This window comes from Pundamilia nyererei, unplaced genomic scaffold (assembly GCF_000239375.1).
Source record: "Pundamilia nyererei isolate P.nyererei 1_Seehausen unplaced genomic scaffold, PunNye1.0 scaffold00190, whole genome shotgun sequence".
Lineage (NCBI taxonomy): Eukaryota > Metazoa > Chordata > Actinopteri > Cichliformes > Cichlidae > Pundamilia > Pundamilia nyererei.
In genome coordinates this window covers 846,119-853,018 of record NW_005187591.1, presented here as the reverse complement: position 1 = coordinate 853,018, position 6,900 = coordinate 846,119, and positions in this window count along the sequence as shown.

Here is a 6,900-nt window from a genome sequence, read left to right as displayed (position 1 = left end):
CTCTGGTGCAAATTACTGACCTCTGTCATCATTTTAGGTGGGGGAACTTGCACAATCGGTGGCTGACTAAATACTTTTTTGCCCCACTGTATTCTGGGCATGATCATGGCTCTACTATCTTGGACTGCTTGAGCAAGACTAGACACGTGTCCGTGGAGGTGATGCTGAAAATCATGTTTGCTACTGGATTGGAGCTAAAGATAGTTTAAGAAGGTTGCTGTGGAGACAGATACTGCTGGTTCCTCACATTGAGGTCAGCAGAATGCTTGTTACCCTCCTATATTACTTCTTGATTGTGGATCGATAATCTGACTTAAAAAACCTGTTATTGTTCTCTGCCTTTCATATTTGAAAGGACAGACAGACTTGAGATTTTGAATATGAAGTGAGCATAGTCTCGCTTTTACCCCTCTGAGGTCTAAGCTATAATCAGTTATGACTCTAACTATAACCCCAACTCTATGCTATCTTAATTTGTTATTTTAGTTCTTTAAAAAAGTTTTCTCAAATCTTGGCATTCATTGAAAAAAAATCTAACCGACAGGCATTAAAATCTATGTTGATTCTGTCCAATAAAGTACTTTTTCTCCAAAATCTAGGGTGGAGTGGATGACGATTTATGCTTCAAAAGATTAAGTAGCTCGCAAAGGTCTTGTTTCACTGCTACATTGACAAAATTGTGATCTGCACCTGCTATTTATTTATTTTTACAATTAATTTTAATAATGTCCTATGTCACAACCTCACAGGAATTGATATGCAGTCCCCAGTTTGAACATAAGCATCAGTCATATTGTTCCTTTTTTTTGTCATTCAATCTTAAGTATGTCTGAGAGTTACAAAAAATTGCTCTCAGAATTGTCTAACGTTAGCTGATTTGTGGTTTTATGTGCCAGGGTTTATAAATAAATCTCTTCTCCTATTTTGAGACTCCTCTGCCTGTAACAAAGATTCCTTGAGCAAGAAACCTGCATAGTTTCTCCTCTTTGATTGTCTGAAAGGCATGCTATTTCTGCTCTCAATCTTTACTGTATGGAGGTAAAATTTCAGATCCTTCTATTTGCGAGTGATTGTCACAACATTGGACCATCACATCAAATCCCCCCGCAGTTATCAACGACATAAATCAGGAGCCTGGTGAGACTGATGAGGGCAATCTCGTACTATAGCAATGGTAGACTCGTGATGGTCTCTTCACCTAATGGTTCCTATTTTAAGTGATGGTGTTGCTCCATAAGGATGCTAAACGCAGTGTAAGAGCTACAGAAAGACTCCAACACAAGATACTGCCATACTTTTTAGGATACATTATTAAAACAATATGCCTTTTCCCTTGCACAGACATTTAATACAAAATCAGATGAAATGCTGCCTTAGTTGCACAGTTTAAACACATGTCATCCTGTATAAATGACTTTCTCACTCATTATTCCTCCCTTGAAGATCTGTTCCTGTTGCTGACCCTTAATTATCACCGAACACCTCTAGTGGGATCACTTTTATTTGGATTACATTGTTACTAAGGAAACACAGGCTTTTTGGGCTGTTCCTTAAATAAATACCATCATCACTTTAGCCAGAAAGCAAATTATACTCTTCTACTTTTGAATAATTTGGTAAATATAAATGTAGCGTTGTAGTAATGATCTGAACATTAAGCTATGTTCAAAGGAATGTTTGTCTGCGAACAGCAAAAAGAGAAGCAGCATGACTCAAAGGAAACATACTATAGTATGTTTCCTTTGAGTCATGCTGCTTCTCTTTTGTGTTCTACACTGATAGAACACAAAAGTAGCAACTATAGTTGCTACTTTCATTTACTAAACATCCTATGAGTATTTCATAAAATCAGATTTCAGTTTTCCTATGAGAAGATCACAGAGATGTTTATCCAATCCCCACAGAACTGATAATTCATTCAGGGAAAACAGGATGCAACCTTCGGTGCTGTGCTTTGAACTGTATTTCAAGAATCTGTCTTCATACACATAGATTCTTGTCTTGCTGACTCCACTGGGACTTAACATTTACAATATTTTATACCACACCTGTGGACAGAGCTGCTTTCTTGTACAGAAAGTAAAAAGAAAAAACAAGTCTTGCCTTGTTTGCCTGAGTTATACATGGACACACTGTGGGGAATATTTTAGAGCCATGGCTAATCATCCAAGACGGGACCAAACGCTGCTACACTGATAGAACACAATTTGGAAATTAGAACAAATATATTGGTAAACTAATCTCGATAAGACCATTTGTGGTCAAATCAAATAATATTACTGTGATTTTCAATGTGGTGGCACTTAGATGATTCCTATAACATGAAAACAGATCAGAAAAAATATCAGCCATCGCTGCCTGCCAAGGTGATGTACGGGCAACAAAAAACACAATCAAGCTGATTGAACCAAACTTTATTTGTGCTCTAGAATTCAAAGATCTTCTGCTTTCTCCATATTAGATTTTGTTTGCATTAAGAAAACACTAATGTTTCAAACCATTCCACTTGGCTTTCAGGACACAAGTCAAGCAATATAACTCAGTTTGCATACCCAGACTTTATAGCACTTAACCTACATTGTTAGATCCTGAACCTTTCAAATTTATGATAAGAAAAAAACTGAGACAGCATATTTCATTTAGTCTCTAAATGTCACTTTTATTTGTTATACAAAAAAAATTCCTCTCGCATCCATTTGTTCCTAAACATTGTGCTTTGTTTATGTCATAGGAGGGATGAAAGATGGTTGGAAGCAGATTTCAGGATCATTCATTCAAGTCATTTGGTAACCTAACCTTGAGCAGACTTTTGTGAAGTCTAATATGAGTAATTGTTTTTGGATACCTTTATTATAATGCTTCAGATACAGGTCGTATTTAAAATTTGGATGCTGACATGAACGCTACTTTAAGATCATCGGCTGTTATTTATGCTATTTAAAATATGTATCGCTATGATAGCGCTATAACAATGGACTGGCATCTTCAGCATCTTTCTTAATCCAGGACTAATATCTAAAAGCAGGTGGAACAGTGGGCTTAAATCAAGCCCAAACAGTAACACAGTAAGATGCATGACTTCAAACTTCACTTATACAACAGTTTCCAGGCAAAAACATCCGCCATTTTATTCAGGGCTTTCACTTTAGTGATGTATATGATATACTTCTTTTTTGGCATCTTATAACTTGGTGTCTAACATGATTTATATACCAAATTTATATCATCATCATCTAAAGAAAAACAAAGCAAACATTCATTTTTTTTTTCAGCACTGCAGAAATAATGCCACGAAGTCTGAATCTGAGCACGCTCGCTCTTTAAAATATATTGCTATGACAGCAACGGCTAGAGTGTAACTAGTACAATATTTAATGTGGCTGGAAATCCAGGTAGCCATCTCCAGTCAGCACACTAGGCTGTGGTTCCTTATGGGATCAAATCATTTTGGTCATTTAGCATCCATCATATTCCATGTAGTCTAACTCTTGTCCATATAGTTACAAGAATAATCAACATTTCTTTCATGTTCTTTTCAGGATTCTTCATGACGAATGTTTGGGTGGTTTATCTGTTTGTTTAAATTAATGGGTTGATTACATGCTCAACTGATGGTTTGCTTCTCCTCCCCCTCCTCATTATTGTTATTGATGATAATATTATTATTATTAAAATTGTATTAATTCAAATTCTTATTAACATTATAAACATTATAACCTTAGAACTAATAATAATTATTATTATTACTTGTTTTTAACCTGAAGCATATAGAAGTAATGCAGGCTGGAGACACGTGGCAATATCGTGTTATAAACAGTGTTCAGGTCATTAGTCCAAAAAGTAATTACAGTACATTACTTATTTAATCACTGCAGAAAGTAATTTGTATAAAAGTTACAAACGTGCACATGAGGAAATGGAAGCTACAATGCCATACAATCCTGACTGCTCATCACTGCTTTTTGTTACCTGTGGAAGATCAGGCTCTGGCTGCTGTGTTGGGGGTTGGCATGCAATCATTCTGGGCTCTTGGCTGGGTTTATGTGAGCTTGCAGTCTGTGCAGATGTTTACAAAGAGACTGTGGTGGTATTTTTAATGCAGTTGTTCCTGCTCTTGGCATAATTGCACTTCACCATCATTTTCATAATTTTCTTATTCTAGAAAAATAGATATTTTAACAATAAAAAATAACAAATAAGAATATAAATATAAAAATAAATGCAAAGTCCAGATGATTGTAGTGGAAGTGCAGAGAATGAAAAAGACACATCTGATTTTTTTTTGTCTGTCAGGCATGCAAATAACTGATGAACCTTTGTAACAATGTAACAACATAATTGCAGCTCTAATGTGATTACTGAGTTTAATACAGTAATGTGTTCCATTACTGAAAAACCTAATGTGATAACAGTAATGACTTATTTTGGAATGCATTACAGCCAACAATGGTAACAAACAATAAAAAAGACATCAGACTATAGACCTGCCATATTGCCTAAACATGTAATATGTTATTGGATAACAGCTTTTCTAAGTGTTGTGCAGCTCTTTGGAAATATGTGGAGATTTAAGTGTGCATTTCGGGGAACATTTTGCCGTCCACATTGTGCTATATTCTCCGTCTTCCTGTCTATTTTCTGTACACTGTTCAAGATTAAGGTTAAGGGGAAGGTTCATACCCTACCAATGAGTCATGCCACCACTACAATTAGATTAACACCCTGTTTAGCAGCTGTGTAAAGTCTACAGGTCTGTAAAATACAAACGTGTCAGTGTTAGGGTTGTGATAGATGAAAGATAATCACAAACGTTTATGGATGAGGAAGCATAGGATCCATGACTGACTATTTCATTTCCTATTACGAAGGTCTTGGTCTGGTATTATTTAGAGTATGTGATTCCTTGTTAAAACCAGTCCCTCTGAGGGCACAGGTGCAGATTAATTTGGAGGCAGCCATATCTCCGGTGTGTTGCTGGGCAGACAAAGTGTAGTCTATGGTCTATGAAAGCTGTGGCTTGTATAATGAAAATCAGGCATGTGATTACGCCCTCCGCTGTTAGGAAATAACACACGTAACACATTTTACGAAATCATATTTTCATTCCTTTTTTCAGTCATTATCTGAGTTTGAGGCTCTGAAGGGAAAACATGTCACCATCTACGTTGCTTTACGTAAGAGATTTTGTCACAGAAGCTCTAAATAAGGTGTGAGTCACAATGTTGCTATTGTAGAAGGAAACTAGTTGAGAACAGCTGTTGTGTGTCTCAGAGCAGAGGCTTCTTTATTAGATGCAGTGCAAGATGTGTAGATCTTCAGCATTTTGACAATTTTTAATTTTTTAAAAGAAAGACAGAAAGAAACCAAAGAAAACTGTTAGCTTCTGCTCTTAAAGCTTTTCTCTGGATGTTTAATTAACAGTGAAAAAAGTGCTCTTTGTTATTAAATGAATCGAGCCCAAACAGTAACACAGTAAGATGCCTGACTTCAAACTTCACTCATACAACAGTTTCCAGGCACAAACATCCACCATCTTATTCAGGGCTCTCACTATAGTGATATATATGATATACTTCTATTTTGACATCTTATATCTTGGTGTCTTACATGATTTATAAATCAAATTTATTCTTCATCTAAAGAAAAGCAAAGCAAACATGCATTTTATTTTTTCTGCACTGCAGAAATAATGAGACGGAAATCTGAATCTGAGCGCGCTCTCTTTTTAGTTTAGACACTATACGTCCATCATCACTCAGTGGCTGATGTCTGCACAGATGGCTTTAGAAGCAGATGCTATCAGTCAGGGTTCAGCTCCATTTGGGTCTAATCACTGATGCTCTATGTGGCCTGTGTACTTGTGTACATGTGTAATTGTATCCACACACACGTGCGTGAGTGAGACAGTGCATGATAGTTTTCTATTAAGACAACTAAGAACTACACTGGTAATGTGAGTCATGTGCATTGCATATACATATTTGTGTGTATATGTGTGTGTGTTGTTTTGAGGATTAGCTGGTTCTAAAAGTAGCCATCCCAAAGCCGATAGCTAAACAGATGAAAGTACTTTTTACTCCATTACCCATTAACTTGTAAATCTTCTGTCCATCCCATCTGTGTGGCCTGTGACCTTTTAAGTGAGTGGGATGTAGTGTGCCCAGTCACTCATCTTGCTGCTTAGCCGTGGCACTAATCACAAAATTAACTGCAGCTAGACTTCACTGTCAAAGTATCTCATTCACTAAAGCACCTTGGTGGCCAGATGGGTACAGCTTGTTCCACATAACCCCAGTGTCCACTCTTAGAGTCTGAATTGGGAAGTGTGTCTCATAGAGTGCGTCATCTCTGGATAGAACTTTTGTATCTAGGCTTTGAAGACTTTTAGCTCTCAACAGAGGCACAGTTTTATTGGGGGAGAAGAATTTGAGGACTTTCAAACAAACTTTTGTAAGGACATCAACATCACTGAGTAAAGCAGAAAGGATTCACAGTGGTAATTGTGTGATGCACTGAAGGTCTCAACTTCCGGATGTATCTGTGTTTAGCTGAAATGCATACAGTATTACTAGTCCAGTGTTGCACTTTGTTTGTTGGCTCCTTTCTTTTGCATCTCCTTCATATCACAGTAGCTTTGACATATAAAGATATCCTTTCAGTATGACGTTGGTATGGTCCACAGTCTCTTATCTGATTTTGATGAACAAGAAGTGGCAAAAATGAGAAAGAATCATAAATGGAAAGGAAGTGTTTGTTTGACCCATCTTCAAGGTGCATCTCTAAGAACCTCTTATTGCACATTAGAGCTTTAGACAAGCTCTTTGAAGTGCTACCATGGTGACGATGATGGGGATGAGAAATGGTTTCCAGACTGTGCTCTGTGTGTGTGTGTGTGTGTGT